Raw genomic sequence first — 17,188 nt, 5'->3', positions numbered from 1 at the left:
CGCAGGACAGATGGGCAGACTCCATGTGCAGGGGGAATGGACACCATGGACATTGCTGGGAGTACCTGGGCTGACACATCTCCAAGGGGCTCACAGCCTTGCAAAGCTCCTCTTTGCAGCAAGAGGAGCTGCCCACCTGCTTTCTCTCCTAAGACAGCAAAACCATCCCCATATGCTGGTGATAGGGAAAATCAAGCAGAAAGGGGACACCTGTGAAGCTCTGTCTGCCTGCAAGGTGGGAGGTGCCAGCCGCAAACACCCCAGCAGAGATCACCCACTCGTCACCTGTCAGGCCAGACACACCTGCACTCCAGAGGGGCTGGGTGACACTCTGCCCAGAGACCCCCTGAGTGACACACTGCCCAGAAACCCCTGGGTGACACACTGCCCAGAGACCCCTGGGTGACACACTGCCCAGAGACCCATGGGTGACACACTGCCCAGAAACCCCTGAGTGACACACTGCCCAGAGACCCCTGGGTGACACACTGCCCAGAGACCCAATGGGTGACACACTGCCCAGAGACCCCCTGAGTGACACACTGCCCAGAAACCCCTGGGTGACACACTGCCCAGAGACCCAATGGGTGACACACTGCCCAGAGACCCCTGGGTGACACACTGCCCAGAGACCCAATGGGTGACACACTGCCCAGAGACCCCTGGGTGACACACTGCCCAGAGACCTGTGGGTGACACACTGCCCAGAGACCCAATGGCTGACACACTGCCCAGAGACCCCTGGGTGACACACTGCCCAGAGACCTGTGGGTGACACACTGCCCAGAGACCCCCTGAGTGACACACTACCCAGAGACCCAATGGGTGACACACTGCCCAGAGACCTGTGGGTGACACACTGCCCAGAGACCTGTGGGTGACACACTGCCCAGAGACCCAATGGCTGACACACTGCCCAGAGACCCCTGGGTGACACACTGCCCAGAGACCCATGGGTGACACTCTGCCCAGAGACCCAATGGGTGACACACTACCCAGAGACCTGTGGGTGACACACTGCCCAGAGACCCCCTGGGTGACACACTGCCCAGAAACCCCTGGGTGACACACTGCCCAGAGACCCAATGGGTGACACACTGCCCAGAGACCCCCACCACTGGCAGCCAGGACCCTTGGCCCCACTGCTGTCCCCCTCCCTGCCAGTGTCACACTCCAGCTTCACTGGCCACCACTGCAGCTACAGCTGTCATTTACAGGCTGGTTTTTTTGATCCTCAGTCAGAAGCAGTCTATAGAGGTTTCAGGATGGTGTTTTGCCTCTTCCTCAAGGCACCTCTGTCCTTTTCTCTGCACCAGCCTCCTCCCCTGCTACAAATGTGAGCAGGGCAAGGATGATCCTCACCTTCTTGGGACCAAAACTGGAATTTGACAATAGGAAACAGGAAAAAAAAATAATGATGACATTGAGAGGAGAGGATAAAATATCTGTCGTGGAGCTCTGGACCCTCAGTGGTCTGTGTCAGTCCCAAGAACCTCATCCCATTGGTCTAGCCCCAGTTCTACCTGAAACTGGGTGCACATATTCCCCTGTGCTACATCCCCTTCCTGCAAGGGTGGGTGCCAGGATGAGATGGAGGGGACAGGGATAGGAGGTGAGGGGTCTGGTTTATGAGGATAGAGAAGGGTAAACCCCCAGCAATGGGAAGTCACTCCCAGAGCTGGCATCACTTGGGTTCTGCCCCCACAAACCCGGCATGGCTGGAGGCACCAGGAGAGGTGAGCACTTTGCAGCATCCCGGGGTCCCCAACCCCTTGCTCAGCCTTGTCCCTGGTCCCTCCCTCGTGACAAAGGTGGCTGTCATGACTGTCCTACCCAGTGATGATCTCAGCTCAGCACTCAGCTCACATTGCTTGATGTGCCATATAACCCCATCTATCCTGGATTTTCCCCAAGATCTCAGGACAGCCATGGCTCTGTGCAAACTAGAGAGTCAAGGCCACCCTACTCCTCCTCTTCCTCCCATCAGCAAAGATGCTGAGGAAGTGGGGGAAAAAAAGAAGAAAATCCCCCCTGTGCAGATGATGGGAGGTACAGAGGAGCACAGGTGGCTCTTGGGTCCCACCCCAGGGGTGGCTGTGTTTTTTAGGGACTGGGTTCTTCCTGCCACTGGCTGTTTCCTAAAGGCAGTGACAGGGAGCCCAGGCCCCCCTTGCCTTTTCCCAGTCTATGGGGCCAATGCCAAGGGCTCAGGCAGCTGCTGGGGACTGGGGGGCTCAGAGGTCTGGGGCAGCAACCCACACCTGCATCCTCCCCAGGCTGGGCAGGGCACAGCATGGCCAGGTGCCCACTGACAGCTGGGCATGATCTCCCTCAGTGTGGGCAAAGGGGAGGACAATTAGGCCATAAAGATCCACCAACAATAACTTCCCTCTTCTTCCTTTCTTTGACCCATTTACTACTGGTGGTGAAGTTTATGCTGGGGAGGAGCCGGATGAGGAGGCCTTCATGGGCTCCCCAAGGAGCATGTCAGCTGCTCAGCAGGGGCTGAAGGGTGCTGAGGGGGACCCTCAGTGCCTCAGAATGCCACCTGCACTGGGGTCCCATGGGTGAGCAGATGACAGAGCCCCTGGGGGTCCCCAGCTGGGTGAGAGCAGGTGGCAGTACCCCCTCCATCCATCCTAGAGACCCCCAGAAATGCACCCAAGCTGGGGACCACCCCTAGTCCTTCAGACCAGGTACTCCTGGTAGAAACCAGGCAGATGGAGGAGAGGGAGAGCAGCCAGGGCTCCCTGGCTGCTCCCTTGGGCTCGGTGCTGCTATCTGTGATCGAGTGATGCCATCTCCTGGAAGGAGGAGGGCTGGGAGGTCCCTGGGGCCAGGCTGCACGCAGCTATCCCAGATGGAGCAGGGACACCATCCCATCAGCTCCTGCTCCCGTGGAGGAGGCACTCAGTATGGGAAACCAAGTCCTGCCTTGTCCCCCAACTTGCTCTGGACCCCACCATGGTTTCTGCAGGAGCAGGAGATGCCCACAGAGAGTCAAGTAGATGTCTCTCCTTGCTCCCCTTTTCCCCCACAGCCTGTTCCTCCACCACCTCCCCTCCTATTGCTATTCAATACTCCACCTCCTATTGCTCCCAAAGGCAAATCTGTGGCTTCAGACCAGCATATCCCAGAGTGCATGGCCACACTCCCATCCCAGTCCAGCCAGGATCTTGCAGTCATTCCGTAGCTCCTGAATGCCCCAAGAGTGACCCCTCCTCTCTGGCAATGGAGACATCAGTGCAACCCTCTTGCAGAGGACAACCCCTGCCTCATCTCCCTCAGCCCCCCTGCAGACTCGAGTGTGGCCTTTGGTTCTCCCCACATGCCTGAACCACCCCTGTGCTGTCACTTGTGTCCCCATGCCGAGGAGGGTCTGCAGAGCTGGTCCCCAGAGAGAGGGACCAGGACAGCCCGAGTGGATGTGCCACCAGTGCTGCCACACAGCTCCCCTTCCCCATCCAGGGCTCACTAATCCTCTTTGGGATCTGGATCAGCTTTCTTGGCCAATGTAAATGCCACAAACTGAGTATTCTCAAGACGGCACCGGGGACAGGGACACTGCTGGCAGCCCTCATCACTCCCCAGCCCGTGTGGGCCCTGCTTTCAGTGGGTAGGGGGTGTGATTCCCCCTGCTCTGGTGGGGAGCATCCTGGTTTCCCTCCTTGGCTGTATTTCAGGCACGGGGCAAGCAGAGGGTTAACGATTCCCACGTTAAGTGGCTGCAGATGTGTGGGAAAGGCTGGGGCGAGCGGAGGCACCGCTATTAGTATTCACCCAGGAGCTGCCGCTGCCTCCCGGGGCTCTGCCGAGCACATTTCATACCAAGGTTCGTGCTGGGGGTGAGGAGGAGTGCGTGGGACGGGGTCGGAATGGCCCCGAGGTGGGGAAAGGAGCAGGATAACATCGTCCTCTGGCTGCTGCCTCCTCCAAGTGCCCCAGCCCAGGGGTGTAGGCAAGGGGCCAGCACCATGAGGATGCAGCACCATCCATGTGTACAGCCCAGAGTTACCTTCTGGCACCACTGGCACCCTGTGGTGTCCATGGCCAGGGTTTCCAATGCTGCAGGAGTGTTCCCAGTGCTGGGGAATGCTGCAGGATACTCCCCAGGGTGCTCCCCATCATGTTATGCTTGGGCATACACTCACTTTGGAAGAAGTCCAGCACTTTCTGCCTCCCCTTCCTCTCTGGGCACTGGTGTCACCCACCCAGTCCCAGCAGGACCACACACACACGGGGTACAGGCTCCTCTGGACACCAGGGTACAGCTTTAGAGACGCTGGATGAAGCCTCAGTGCAGCTCCCTGCAGGAGCTGGATGCAGCCAGGAGCATGTGCTGGCAGCTGCCACGCCAGATGTGCTGCCCAGATGTGGGGCTGTGCTCCCTGGCACCCACCACTCCTCTCATGTGGTCTGTGGCTTGACACCACTTCAGAGCAATGCTGAAATTCCTGGGCTGACTTGGAATTGATAGAGGCTCTGAAAACTGAAGCTGTAGCAAATCTGGCCCTCATCAAACCTTCAGAGAAGTGGGGTAGGACAACATCTGCTGCTTCTTTCATACCTGCCTGTCACCAGCTGGTGCATGGTACCTGTTGCTGGCTCCAGCATGGCTGTTTCCACCATAGTCTTGGCTACCTGGCTCAGGTCTCTCTCCTTTATGCCAGGCTTGGGATATGGGCTTTTCTCTGGGTCCCAGCTCTGCCTGGGATGGGGCAGGAGCACAGAGAGCTGCTTTGATCCATGTGATGCTAGAGCAGCACAAATACCTTGGAATGTCTGTCTCAGTGGCTGGTTTCCCTACCAGCCACTGCACTACCAGAGATGCTGCACAACATGACCCCAAGCCCCCATTATCACTTAACAATGCTCATTGAGGCTGGAAATCTTAACTGAGAGGGGTCTGGCATCCCACACCGCAGCTGTCCCAGCCCCAGGGGGACCACTGGGTCCTGCAGCACCACGAAGCACCAAAAATAGAGGTGAGCAGTGAAGGGCTGATGAGGCCAAAGCAGCAGAGCTGCTGCCCTCCACCCACACACTTGCACAGGCGAGTTCCTCTGGCTTTGGTGCTTCCTCTGAGCTGGCCTTTCCCAGGAGCTGCCGTAACCCCAGCGTGCTGTTCCTAAACAAAGTGTGCGGCTGTGGATGCTCCCTGGGGATGCTCAGAGTGGGCTGACGTGTGCTTGCCGGGATGCTTTGGGCTCCCCAGGGCTCTCTCAGCATCCCCAAACAATGAATCCTGGCCTTTGCAGACTGGGAGGTTTTGTTTGCCAGATTCTTCCTGGTCCCAGCCTGGAGTGGGTATTGGGGCCATCTGTTTGCAAAGGACAGAGGGGGAAATATGTCCCACTTCAGGCTCAGGATGCTCTGCCCTCAAGCATGGTCTGTGGCAGCTTTTCCACCCCCTGCTCATCCCAGGTAGCCCATCCCCAGTGCAAGGGGCCCAGCAGGATTGCACCAGTGAGTTTCTCCCTCTCCCACTCTGCCTGGAGCAGTCACGTCCTCAGAGCAGGGACACTGCCAGGAAATAACTCTGCTGAGCAATTCCCAGCAGCCCTTAGGTCTCCACACATGGATCCACCAGACACATCTTTTTGTCCCTTGGGAGAAGCCCTGGGAAGAGCCATGTGCACAGCACGTCCCCTCTGCCTCCTGCTCCTCTCACAAACTGCTCTCAGGCTCACTGGCTCCATTTCTGCACAGGGGGGTGACAGGGCTCTGACACAAGGCCACCACCAGGTCTGGAGCTGGGGGAATCCATCCAAGCCAGGGCTGCATCCCTCCTGCAGCTGTCCTGCTGCCAGGCACGGAGCTGGCACTGCAGCCCCATGCCATGAGTGGCACACAGGGATAACCTGGGTGCTGCAGCCTGGCTCTCCTCAGCCTCCACAGCTGCACAGAATAAACACCTCCCCTTTGGTTTTCCATAGATACAAAGAAAACATGGAGATAATGTCAGATAAGCAGCAAATCTCTTGGGCTGGTCCAGCCAGGGAATCAGGAGGGGATGAGTCTGCCTTGCAAAAAAGGCAGAAATACAGAATACAGATTTCAGCAGTGTTGTCATTATGGGGGGGGGGGGGGGGGTGCTTTTTAATTCTTAGAAAGGAAAATTAAAGAAAGATGGACAGGTATCTTTTCAGGATAGCCAATGCAGTTTTGCACTATTTCTTGTTTGGATCAGAGAGAAACACAGAATAGTTAAGATCATAGATTCCAACCCACCACTGCCATCTTCACCACTAAACCATGTCCCCAAGTGCCACATCTAGACATTTTTGAACAGTTCCAGGGATGGTGATTCCACCACTTCTCTCTGCAGCCTGTTCCAATGCCTGACCACCCTTTAGCATCCAAAAGATGAAAACAGTGGCAAGAACTGATAGATCAAAAGGCAGTTTTTATCCTGTCCCTTGTTACAGTGCTAAAACAAATTGAAAAAAAACCCAAAACCTCTCTGGACACATGATCATGTTCTGCCTACTGAAAGTTTCTCAGAAACTTGATTTAAACTCATTAAGATGCTGGGAGGATTTATAGCTGGTTCATCACCTGGATTCCATCCCCCAGGGCAGTAGGGGTGTAGGACATCTGAGATGATGCCACCTCTCCAGCTCTGTGCCCAACAGCCCCAAATCCCCAGGCAAACCCACCCTCTGCTGCAGCATCCCAGTAGCAGAAGACCTTTTATCCCCCTTTCCAAAGAAGAAGAAGAGTTGCAAGGGTGCGTTGGTGGTCCCCAAGGGGCAGTGGCCAGTCGGGGTCAGGGGCCAGGAGCTGCAGGGCCAGCAGAGCCCAGCACAGGGAGGCATCTGGGGGAGCACACGGAGTCAGTTCACTGCAGGCCTTCTTTAATAAAAACATGAGTCAGCTGCTGGCGTGGGCAGTGGATTTTCTAAACATCCCCTCATATCCTGAGAAAGGGGAAAAAAAAAAAAGAAAACGGGAGGGGGGGCTTGAGGGGAAAAAAGAGAAAGAAAATAAAAGAAAAAGAAAACAGGGAAAAAGGCCAGAATTGAAAGCAGACACAGGGAGAGAGCAGCTCCTTCCCTGCGGTTTAAGGAGGCGATAGTCGGGCTGGTCCGGGCTCCTTTTGTTCCCTGGTCTGGGCCCTCAGCGCTCGCCCCATCGCAGCCCGCAGCACAGCTCCCCTCTCCTTGCAGCCACTTTGGCTTCTCCACCTTTTAAAATTTTTTTTTTTCACCCATCACCCTCGTCTGCCGGGCGTTAATCGCAAGTTGTGCTCAGCAAAGGGTCCCCACAGAGGGTGGAGGGAGGAAGTCGGAGGAGCTCCGCTCCTCATTGGCGAAGCAGCCTCCCCCCTTCTCCTCCTCCCGAGGTCTCTTTTATTTATACACGCACGCACACACGCGTGCACATCCCTCGGCCCCGGGTCCGAGCAGGCAGAACCCCCTCCCAGCTGGGCTGGGGGCTGCTCAGGGCACTGTGAGATGCACTAGAGGAGCAGAGCAGGGGCTTGGCTGCAGCCCAGCCTTGGCACAGCCTTGCCTCTCCTTTTGATTTTATTTTTTTTTTCCCCCCCTCCTCCCTTCCACTTCATTTCGTTCTTTCCCTCTCTTTCGCCTTTAAGTGGAAAAGCCTTGCCAGCTGGGGCAGACTGAGAGGGCACGGAGAGCCTCAGCCGGCAGCAGAGAGGGAGAGCTCGGAGGAGAGAGAGGAAGGAATTTCGGAGCCTTCCCTTGGGACGTGCGGCTGGAGGGACCCTGCTCAAGGTAAGCTCTCGTGTCGCCCAGCCGGGGGCTGACTCGCCCTCCGGCCCAGCTCTGCCTCTCCAGCTGGGAAACGCCTTCTTGGAGCTGGTACAGCCCCGAAGGAGCCTGTCCGCCTGTCCCTGAGCCAGCCCGGCTGCTGGGAAGGGGCTTTGCTCCCCTCCAAGGGGTTGGCAGCCCAAAACACCCACCCAGCTCTGGGGAGATGGTGTTTGGTGGGAAGCAGCTGAATTCTGTGGCATCCCGTGGGAAAGAACATGGCATTAACTCTCACAGAGTCCTGGATGGGGACAGCTGAGAGGAGCAGGGGGATGCTGTGGCTGTAGGACAGGGAGCAGCGACCCCACTGCAGCAGGAGGAGGGCCTGGGTGATCTCTGCTTCTCCCTGGCTCTGCAGGCTGGTGGGAGGGCTGGGGTGTGCACGGGGAAGAGGCTCCTCACCATGCCCAGTGAGATATCCTCCAGAGGTGTGAATGCAGAGCAGTGTCACCCCACTGCCAGCCTGTCCAGACACACCCATGGCCATCCCTAACTGCAGGCTGCTCCAAGGCCATGTCACCTCTGTCTGTGCCATGGCAGGGCTCCTGTGCCTGTGGGCCATGCAGAGGGACATCTGCCAGCCCTGCCCAGGGTCTGTGCCTGGGAGTGCTGTGCACTGGAGAGGGCAGAGCTTGGTAAAACCCTACCAGGCAGGGATGTGGGCAACTACTCTGCTGTCCTGAAAGCACAAGAGCTGAGGGCCTCCACCAGGGCAGAGCTGGTCTGCAGTGAGGCTCTGACAGCCCAGGGACAGGGGTGAGTGTGACCTGCAGGGCTTTGGTGCTCACAGTGGGCTCAGAGTATCCAGCTCCTGCACTCACCTGCCCACTGGGAGTCATTCAAAACAGGATTTGTGGTGGACAGGGATATTGTGCTTCTCCATCCTGGTTCCAGAGCAAGTGGGGTTTATTCTAAAGCATGGGCAAATAGCTTAAAGTAATTGGTCTGGTGTGCAAACCCTGTGCTGGCAGAGGCTTGGCATTCCCAAATCTTTTCAGAAGGCCTCCCACTGATGACAAGGATTAGCAATGTTGAGACCCAGTGCTTCCCAGAGACCACTGAGGGGTGGCTGGGAGGGTCATTTTTCCCTCAGCACCCTGCAGGACAAGATGCTTGTTCTCCCATGCCCTTGGGGAAGGAGTGAGATTCATGTGGTCACCGTGATCCAGTGTCAAGGATGTGGCCAGGCTGGCTTGGAGGGGGAGCTGCCAGGCAGCTGCCCTGGTTGGCAGCCCTGACATGAGGCTTGGAGTCACTCCTTGACAGGGATGTCACCCAAGCTTGGGTGTGCTCTGGCTGCTGTGGCAGCCACCAGCCCTGGGCAGTGTCCCTGAGCCCAGGAAACACCCCTGAACCAGCCAGTGCATCAGGAGGGATCAGTGTTTTGGGCAAGCACCAAGTCACAGCAACCCAACTGCAGCATGCACAGGGCTCTTCTCTCTTCCTAAAGCTGCTGTCCCTTCCTCTAGCTCAGGAGCACGGAGGGAGAGCAGGCCAGGAGACAAGAGCCACCCAACTCCCTGTCCCTGGATCACCCCCTGCATCCCTGCCCAGCATGGGCAGTGTGGGGTGCTGTGGTCAGTGTGCAGCAAGCAGGGCCAGCTGCAGTTCTGCAGGCTGGGAGAACTTAGCCATGGCTCATTGTCCAGTCCTGGGCACATCTGGGGGTGTGGTGCAGGGCTCTGGCCTGGGCTTGGTCCTGTGCAATCCCTGCATGAACCACCTGGCAGGTGGCTGAGCACACATCCTCACCCTGGGGAGGCACCAAGCTGGGTGTGCATGGCAGTGTGGGGGGATCCCAAGAGCTCCAGCAGAGCCCAGAACCATCCAGAGTGGCTGTAGGGGACACAAACCAGACTGCAGCAGGGTGCCAGGAAACCCAGCTGTTCCTGAGGGATGTGCTGGAAGATGCATGGCTGGAGGCAGCTCAGAGAGGCAGGCTGGAGGGAGCAGCTCCTCCCCAGCTCCAGGTGCTTCAGCAGGGAGAGACATGGAGTGGATGGGCTCGGGGACAGCTGTGAGGATGATGAGAAGTCCAGAAGAAGCTGCAAAGGACTGGGAGAGTGATTGATGTGGCTCCTTGGGTGTTGTGGGAAGGTGACACACAGTCTTCATGCACAGCAAAAGTCATCACAGAGTGAAAAGAGCTTTTAGGGGAAATATCTGTAGGCTTAAAGACAGAAGGCTGAGTTCCTTCAGCCTCACAAGTCTCAAAGCACATGCCAGGGAAAGCTCTGGCTGGGAAGACATGGGCACAGCAACAGGACAATGACCCCATGATCTCTTTCAGCCTCAGTTTTGATGGGTGTGTGACAGGATTTCCAAGGCATTCAGAACAACACCCTCAGGCAGAAGAGAGCACTGAGCCTGTCTGCAGGAGCAGAGCAAGACAGGATTGTCTCAGTGAGCACCAGAGGAAAGCTGAGATTAAGAAATTCTCTCCAGCTGTGGGAGAGTGATGCCATGCAAAAAGAACACGGTGGCTGGACGTGGCTTTGGCCAAATGTCCAGCTGCTGCCAGAGGCTCCAGGCAGGGACTTCTCTGCCTGGTCCTCAAGGTTCCTTTGGCCTCAGTGTGTGATGGGAAGTGGGATGGGATTGCAGCGCTGTCCACAGTGTCAGGCTGCAGCAAAGGCCCCTCCTGGGATGGAGTGGCAGAGGTCAGGGAGCAGAGGGGCCGTGCTGAGCCCTGGCAGCTGGGGCTGCCTTTGACCCAGAGCTGGAAGGAGCTGGAACCATGTGGGCTTGGCTGGATCTGTCCTATCCCTGCAAGGCAGGGTTGGAGCTGAACCCTTCATGGAGTTTGTTTGTTTGTACTTTAACCAAGGGAAAGAAATCCCCTGGAGAGGAGCTGCAGGGGGAGGGTACAGGCTGGGCATTGTTTCCTGAGGGGCTGGAGCAGCTCCAGGAGGCTCCTTCCGCTCCGCCAGGCAAATTGGACATAACGAGGCTGGGTTTAGGGGTCGTGTTCCCCCTCCTCCTCCTCCTCCTCTCCCCCATTGCCTAATGAGGGTTCCCAAGCTAAGCTCACCTCTGTCCTGTTCTGCTGCCACTCAGACACCTCCTCCTGGAAGGGCAGCACGTTCCAGCACCACGGGGAGCACAGAGCAGCCCCAGCTGTGACAGGGACACAGAGGGGTGCTGGCATGGCTCATGTGCTGAGCACGGGGGTCCCTTGGGCCAATTGTCCCCCAGTGTGGTCACAGGAGCTGTGCAGTGATGGACTGCCCCTCACACCCTGCTGTGCCAGCATCCCTGGGTGCACACCAGGCTGTGGCATACCCTGGTCCGTGTGTGCAACCTTCCCTGGCAACCACAACCTGCAGAACAAGAGGACCATGGTGTGTGGAGCCTGTGCAGGGAGCTGGGAGCTTACAAAACTCCCACAGAAAGGTTGGTGCCAGCAGAGGCAGGGCAGGGCAGTGTGTGGTGTTTGTCCTGCACCCATGGATGGACTCATCCTCCCCAGGCCATGCCTGCAGGGGCACCTGCTTATCCATCCAGGAACTGACTGACACCCATCCTGCACTCTTCCTGGGGCTCAGCAAGAGCCAGTGTGTGATGGAGCTGGTGGGAAGCTGTGGGGTGCAGGAGCTGGGGCAGGAAGGGGTTGGAGAATGCAGGGATGTATCAGGGCACTGCACTGATTGCTCAACCCTGGAAATGCACCAGGAAACAGATGGAGCACCTTCTCCTGCTCTGGAAGGGGCCTGGTTGGGCAGCACAGGGGTGATGCTCCTGAAGCAGCAGCAGATGGGCAGTGCTGCTCCTCAGCCCCATCCTGCCAGGCCCTCTGCCTTCCCCCTTCCGGCCCAGCTCCCATGTGAAGGAGGCTGTGACTGAAATCTTAATGCTACCAAGAGCCAGCAATTGGCACCAATTAAATTGCTACATTCATGTTTGAATTGCTTTAACTGGCGAGACACACTGTCTTATTTATACAAAAAATATGTTTGCTTGTGGGTTTGTCTGAACCAGTGCCAGCAGAAAATGCACCATTTCAAGGCCTGTGCTCTGCAAGCTCATTCTCCTCTTCCAAACTGGAAGTCACCTTGGTTTCAGCCTTTGCCAAGCAATGGTGGCAGAACAGAAACACTGCTTTGCTCGGGGCTGCAGGCACCACAAGAGGGTCCCCTCCTCTCTGCCCACAGGCAGTGCCAAGTTTCCTTCTCCAGCCTGGGAGCTGTTTGGGAGAATATGGTCTGATTCAGGAACAGGACTCAGTGCCCATTTAAAAGCTGCACTTAGGGGGAGGGCAGGGGGTGCTGGCAGCTGCTGGTGCCAAGTCCTGCCTCAGCTTCTCCTCTGGAGGTTCTGTCAGGTTTTGGGGGTAGGGGCTGTTTGCAGAGCATGGGTGCAGAGGGGAGCTGATTTCTGATTTGTGACTGAGAGGGGAAGTTATAAAGAACCCTGCCTGCAGGTTGACAAGAATGGCTTATACTGCCTGGGCAGAGCATGCAGAAGGGGAATATCCATCTCTGCAGTCCTGGTGCCAAGTGCCACCATCCTGATCTTCCTGCCCCACACATGAGCCTATGCAGGAGGGGGCAGAATCAGCTCACAGCACCAAGAGCTGCACCAGAAGTTGCATTTTGCTCCCTCTCAGAAATCCAGAACAGGGCCAGACAAAAAAACCCTCTGAAAGCAGCCTCTGCCCTTCACACCCAGCACTGGCTGGCTCCATCCTTTCCCACCCTGGCCACAGTGCCAAGCTCCTCTCCAGCTCCTACAGACAGGCACAGGGTGCCCTGACCACAGAGATGGTGAGTGCCTAATCCCAGCCACGAGAGCCTAAAACCCCCAGAACAAAGCAATTTAGCTGGCGTCCCTGGGAGGCAGCTGGGAGGAGCTGATGCAGCCACGGAGATTATCTCCTCCTCCTCTGCAGATCTCAGGGAAATGCTCACAAGAGGATCAGGTTGCTCAGCCTTTCCTGGGGTGTTGGACTGGTAAGACCTCAACACTCCTCTTGCTCCTGGGGCTTTGCAAAGCCCCTACATCCAGCTGGGACTTGGGATGGTTCTTTCTCTCATCCTGCCTCCATTGCTTTCCCTTCACAGCTTATTAGTGGTTAATTAGAGCCAGCTGGGACCTTTGTCTCCAGCCCTGGCCCCACCAGAGCAGCCCCCCTGGGTCAGTGGCTGTGAGCAGGTGATGGAGGTGCTGACTGGCTGGGCACTGCTCTCCTCCCTGTGCAGACACCAGCAGAGAGCTTCCCTTGAATCACCATGGGAAGGCAGACAGGGCTTTCTGGCAGCCATGGAACACGAGTGAGGAAAGCCCTGGGGATGCCAGGACAAGGGATGCGAAGCCAAGATAATCCCTGATCTTGGTTGCGTGTCCCCTGCTTCCCTCATTCTGTGCTCTGGTGGGGAGAAGCAGCAAACAGCCCCCATCCAGTCTGACATGGCCAGGAGCTGGGACCCCTAAATGTGCCAGTTTGGGGGTGGAGGGGTAGGAGAGCTGAGTCACTCAGCCAGCCCCAAGGCTTTGCTGTCCAGTTGGAGGGGCCAGGGGGGAGGCAGGGAGATGTGTAGGTTTGGTTTAGGTCCCTGCAGCAATGTTCATAATTGACATTGCTCACATGCTTGTGAAGCAGTGTGGTATGTTCTCCCAAAAATGTCTTTGCTGTCATGGGTAATAGAGAAATTATGGGACTGTCATGGATGGCCCTGGCTGGGCTGTGTTGGATATTTTAAAGCATCCTATTGGAAAAGAGCACTGGGATGGGCTGAAATGCTCCCAAGGGGCACATTTGTGCCTCCCTGGGGGGGTCATTGCACTACAAGGGGTGAGCCCTGAGTCTGCACAGGGCTGCTCCCCACACCCAAGAGCATCCCCAGACATGCACAATGCCAGACTTAGGGCGGTGCTCCAAAACACTGCCCAGCCTCCAGCACCACCCCAGAGCAGTGCCAGCACCACCATGAGCCAGCCCCAGCACCCCCGTGGCCCTGGCACACATTGTCTGCCCCAGGGAGACCGAGGTGGGCAGGATTTGACCTGGGTGAGAAGCAGGGGATGCACCAAGGGACAGCTGGGCAGTGCCTGGCACGTGCCAGGGGCACCCCCTCCCTCCTTCCCCAGGCCCAGGTGAAGCCTGGTCCTCACCCAGGGCTTTCCCACAGTCCAGGCCAGGCTTGCAGGCTCTGGGGAGCAGCCCATGGGGTCTGGCCTTTCCTCTGACAGCGGAAGCAGGGGAGCATGCGCAGCCAAAAGGGCCATGGATACCATCACTGGGGCTGGGGGATTATTTATAACACTGGCACCTCTCCAAACAGATGTTTCTTTTTATTCTGAACTTGCACTAAATGGGTCACTCGTTTCCTCTGTGTCCCATGGGTTTAAACCAGAGGGAGAGAGAGGAGGGGATATGGGTGAGAGTGCAGGGCTCGCCCTGGTCCCACGTCCCTCTGTGCTGGTTCCTCACAGTGCTGTGGAGAGCCCGTGGCTGGAGACTTGCTGGGTTCTGCGGGTGGAAATTGTGGTCCCCCCTCACTCAGAGGGGGAGGATGGCCGTGGTCAGGGCTGTGTGGGGCTCCCCACCCCATTCCTCACGTGGCTGACCCCAGGGCAGCTGAATCACTCAGCTGGGGCTCCATGTGGACTTGTCATCCCCCCTGGCAGTCTCCCTCCCCTGCTTCAGGGTCACAGTCCTCGTTTCCAGCCTTCTGTCAAAGCCTGTGTCAGGGTGCCCTGGAGGAGGCTGGATGTGCCACCTCGTGTGCTGGCATCTGCTGCATGCAGGACCCTCATGACGACACAGCCACGTTCTCCAGATGCCACTGGGGCTGGGGACCAGAATATGGGGTCCTGGGCAGGGGCTTTGGTCATGTCAGAGCTGCTCCCTGATGCAGAGGTCAGCAGGAGAGCTCTGACCCCTCCTGTGGGCACAGTGTCCCTGGGCTTGTCCCTCAGCTCATCCCCAGAGGTGGCATCTGCCCGTGCTTCTCCTGTCTCCTAGAGAGCTCAGTCCCTACAAAGGCTGTGCTTTAATAACATCTTCACAGCCAAGGAGCTCTCACAAAACCACTCAGAGGGTTTTGGCCTTAATGACACTCCCTGTGCTTGCAAAACTTCACCTCTCCCAGCCTGAAACACGCCCAGATCCAGCACATTGCCAGCAGGTACCCAGGCTCTCAGCATCCCCCGGTCTCACAGTGTCTGGGGAAAGCTCTGGGGCCCCCTTGGCACTGGCAGATGGCCAGATGGTGAGGAGGGTTTTGCCCCCAGGTGTTCATCCTGGGGCAGGGATGGTCTGTGGGACGCAGGGAGTCCCCGGCCCTGCTGCTCCTCAGTCTGGTTTCAGATTTCCTACCTCTGTGTTTTATCAGCAGCCGTTTATGGGCCTTGGGATGACAAGCTCCCCATGTGTGTGCCCTGCCTAATTCCAGCCTTTTGCTGGGAAAAAGAAAAAGGGCTCTGTGATGATAATCTGGCCTGTGAGTAAACATGGTGTCATGGGAGCCAAGGGACCCCAGAGGAGAGATGTTGCAACTCCGGACAATTCCAGCCAAAGGAAAAAAAAACCCAACAACCACTCAGTTTTATTTAGATTAAAGGGTGGGAAAGAAGCAGTTGCAGAGGCCAGAGGGAGGGTGGCAGAGGAAAACAGGACAAGCCAAAGAGTTTCACTGCTGGACAAGCAGGGTTTGGGTTTCAGGGGTCATCAGCCTTTGCTCAGGGAGATTTTTGCCTTCAAAAGCAGGGGATGGTGTCCATGGTGTCCCCCCTCCTCCTGCCAGGAATGCCTTTGCTCCCTGGCTGTGAGTGGTATTGATCATGAGGATCCATAGAGGGAATTTTTTATTGCATATGGGCACCCATGATCTCACTTAATGACTCAGATGTGATTAGACAGAGAAGAAATAAAGTATATTTGACTTCCCGCTAATTTGCACCAGATGTCCCTTGCCTGTTTGGCAGGACAGCGGGGCCATCAAGCATTGTGGGAGCGCCTGGAAGCACAGCCCTGCAAGGAAAGGGGCTAGAAATAGAAATCCAGAGGAAGGGAAAGGATTGGCAGCTGTGTGAGAGCTCCTTCAAGATGCCCTTGTGGGCAGGGCCAGCATCCAGCACCCCTGCCCAACACCACAGGAGCAGCAGTGAGAGCCTGGCCAGAGGGAAGAGCAACGTGGGCAATGGGTGCAGGAATTGCCCCTGGAAATACAAACTAGAATTTGCTGAGGGGGGCTGTGCACCCTGATTTCCAGCAGAGCTCCGGCCAAGGTGGCTCTCAGGGTGGCTGTGGCTGCTCTCCCACTCCCCAGCATGCTGAGCCATCCCTTTCCCTGTGCACCAGCTCTGCACTCTGGTTCTCAGCTCCCACAGCTCTGGGGGTGCTTGTGGGACTCCCTCCCCACACACACACTGGTTCTGCACAGGGCACTGGCTGTGGATGGGCAAGAAACACGGTCTAGGTGGGCTGGGAGGAGGACATTGGACTGGGAGGACATCCTTGGTGTTCCTAACCCATCCTCTCCCGTGGTTTATGGTGTTTACAGGGCTGAAATGGCCCTGTCCCCCATGATCCATGCTTGGGGATGGGCAGGGCCGTGCAGACCAGCAGTGGCTGCCGTGTGTGTTCTGCCAGGGTGCCGGGAGACACTCAGGGAGCAACTGCACAAAAAAGGGGGCTCAGAGTATGGCAGGGCACACAGAGCAAAGTCAGAGGAAATTCTTGCCTTGTTACCCAGGAATAGAGAAGATTGAACCCACACAGCATATTTTGGGCATTAGTAAAGACATTTTAGGCTTACTAGCATTCTTAAGCAAGAGAGAGGTCTGGAGTGGGGGAACATTAATGAATCAGTGAGGTCTGGTGATGCTTGAGCTGCTTAGCAAGGCACTCTGAGGCGCAAGGAGCAGTAGGGGTGGCTCCCTAAATTCAGGTGGTACCATCCCCAGCAGAGGCTGGATACAGCAATCCTTGTATCCAAACTCCTGGGCGTTGCCCTGCTCCTGCTGCAGAAATTCCTGTCCCAGTTCATCAGCCACAGAGGCATCAGCCCCAGCCCTGAGCTGAGTGAGGGACTGAGAGAGGAGGCAGAGGAGAAAGCTCAGCTGTCATCAGATCTGGGATGCAGGAGAAATGGGAGCAGGCTGCTCTGGAAAAGCTGTGCAGTCATGGGATGGGGAATCATGAGACTTGAATCTGGTCCTGGCGTGGTGTGGCCCTGGCCATGGCCCTGGCCATGCTGTTTGACCTCTGCTCTGGCCCTGTCACCCGTGTCCTGTCTGTGGGATCACAGGATCACATCAGAGCCCTGTGCTCAGTGCTGCTCTGGGATGTTGGGGTGACCCCTTTTATTGCATCCTCCCTGCAAGAGCACAAGGCTAGAGATGCTCAAACAGGATTCCAGGAGTGCCTGACCTCAGCCAGCCCTGGGACACTCCTTTGCCAGCTGGGAAAG

General features: G+C 57.0%; 1 protein-coding gene across 1 annotated transcript in view; it reads left to right on the top strand.

The window, feature by feature from the left end:
• Positions 1–7,388: 7,388 nt before the first annotated feature.
• The window catches only part of PDGFRB (platelet derived growth factor receptor beta), a 33,009-nt gene continuing 23,209 nt past the window's right edge, over positions 7,389–17,188 (top strand). The window contains exon 1 of the mRNA XM_036391788.2: positions 7,389–7,739. The gene's annotated coding sequence lies outside the window, so the exon portion shown is untranslated. The remainder of the gene's footprint in view (positions 7,740–17,188) is intronic.

This window comes from Molothrus ater, chromosome 15 (genome assembly GCF_012460135.2).
Source record: "Molothrus ater isolate BHLD 08-10-18 breed brown headed cowbird chromosome 15, BPBGC_Mater_1.1, whole genome shotgun sequence".
Taxonomy (NCBI): Eukaryota; Metazoa; Chordata; class Aves; order Passeriformes; family Icteridae; genus Molothrus; species Molothrus ater.
The sequence above is the reverse complement of the archived record's forward strand: the minus strand, read 5'-3'. Positions and strand labels throughout refer to the sequence as shown.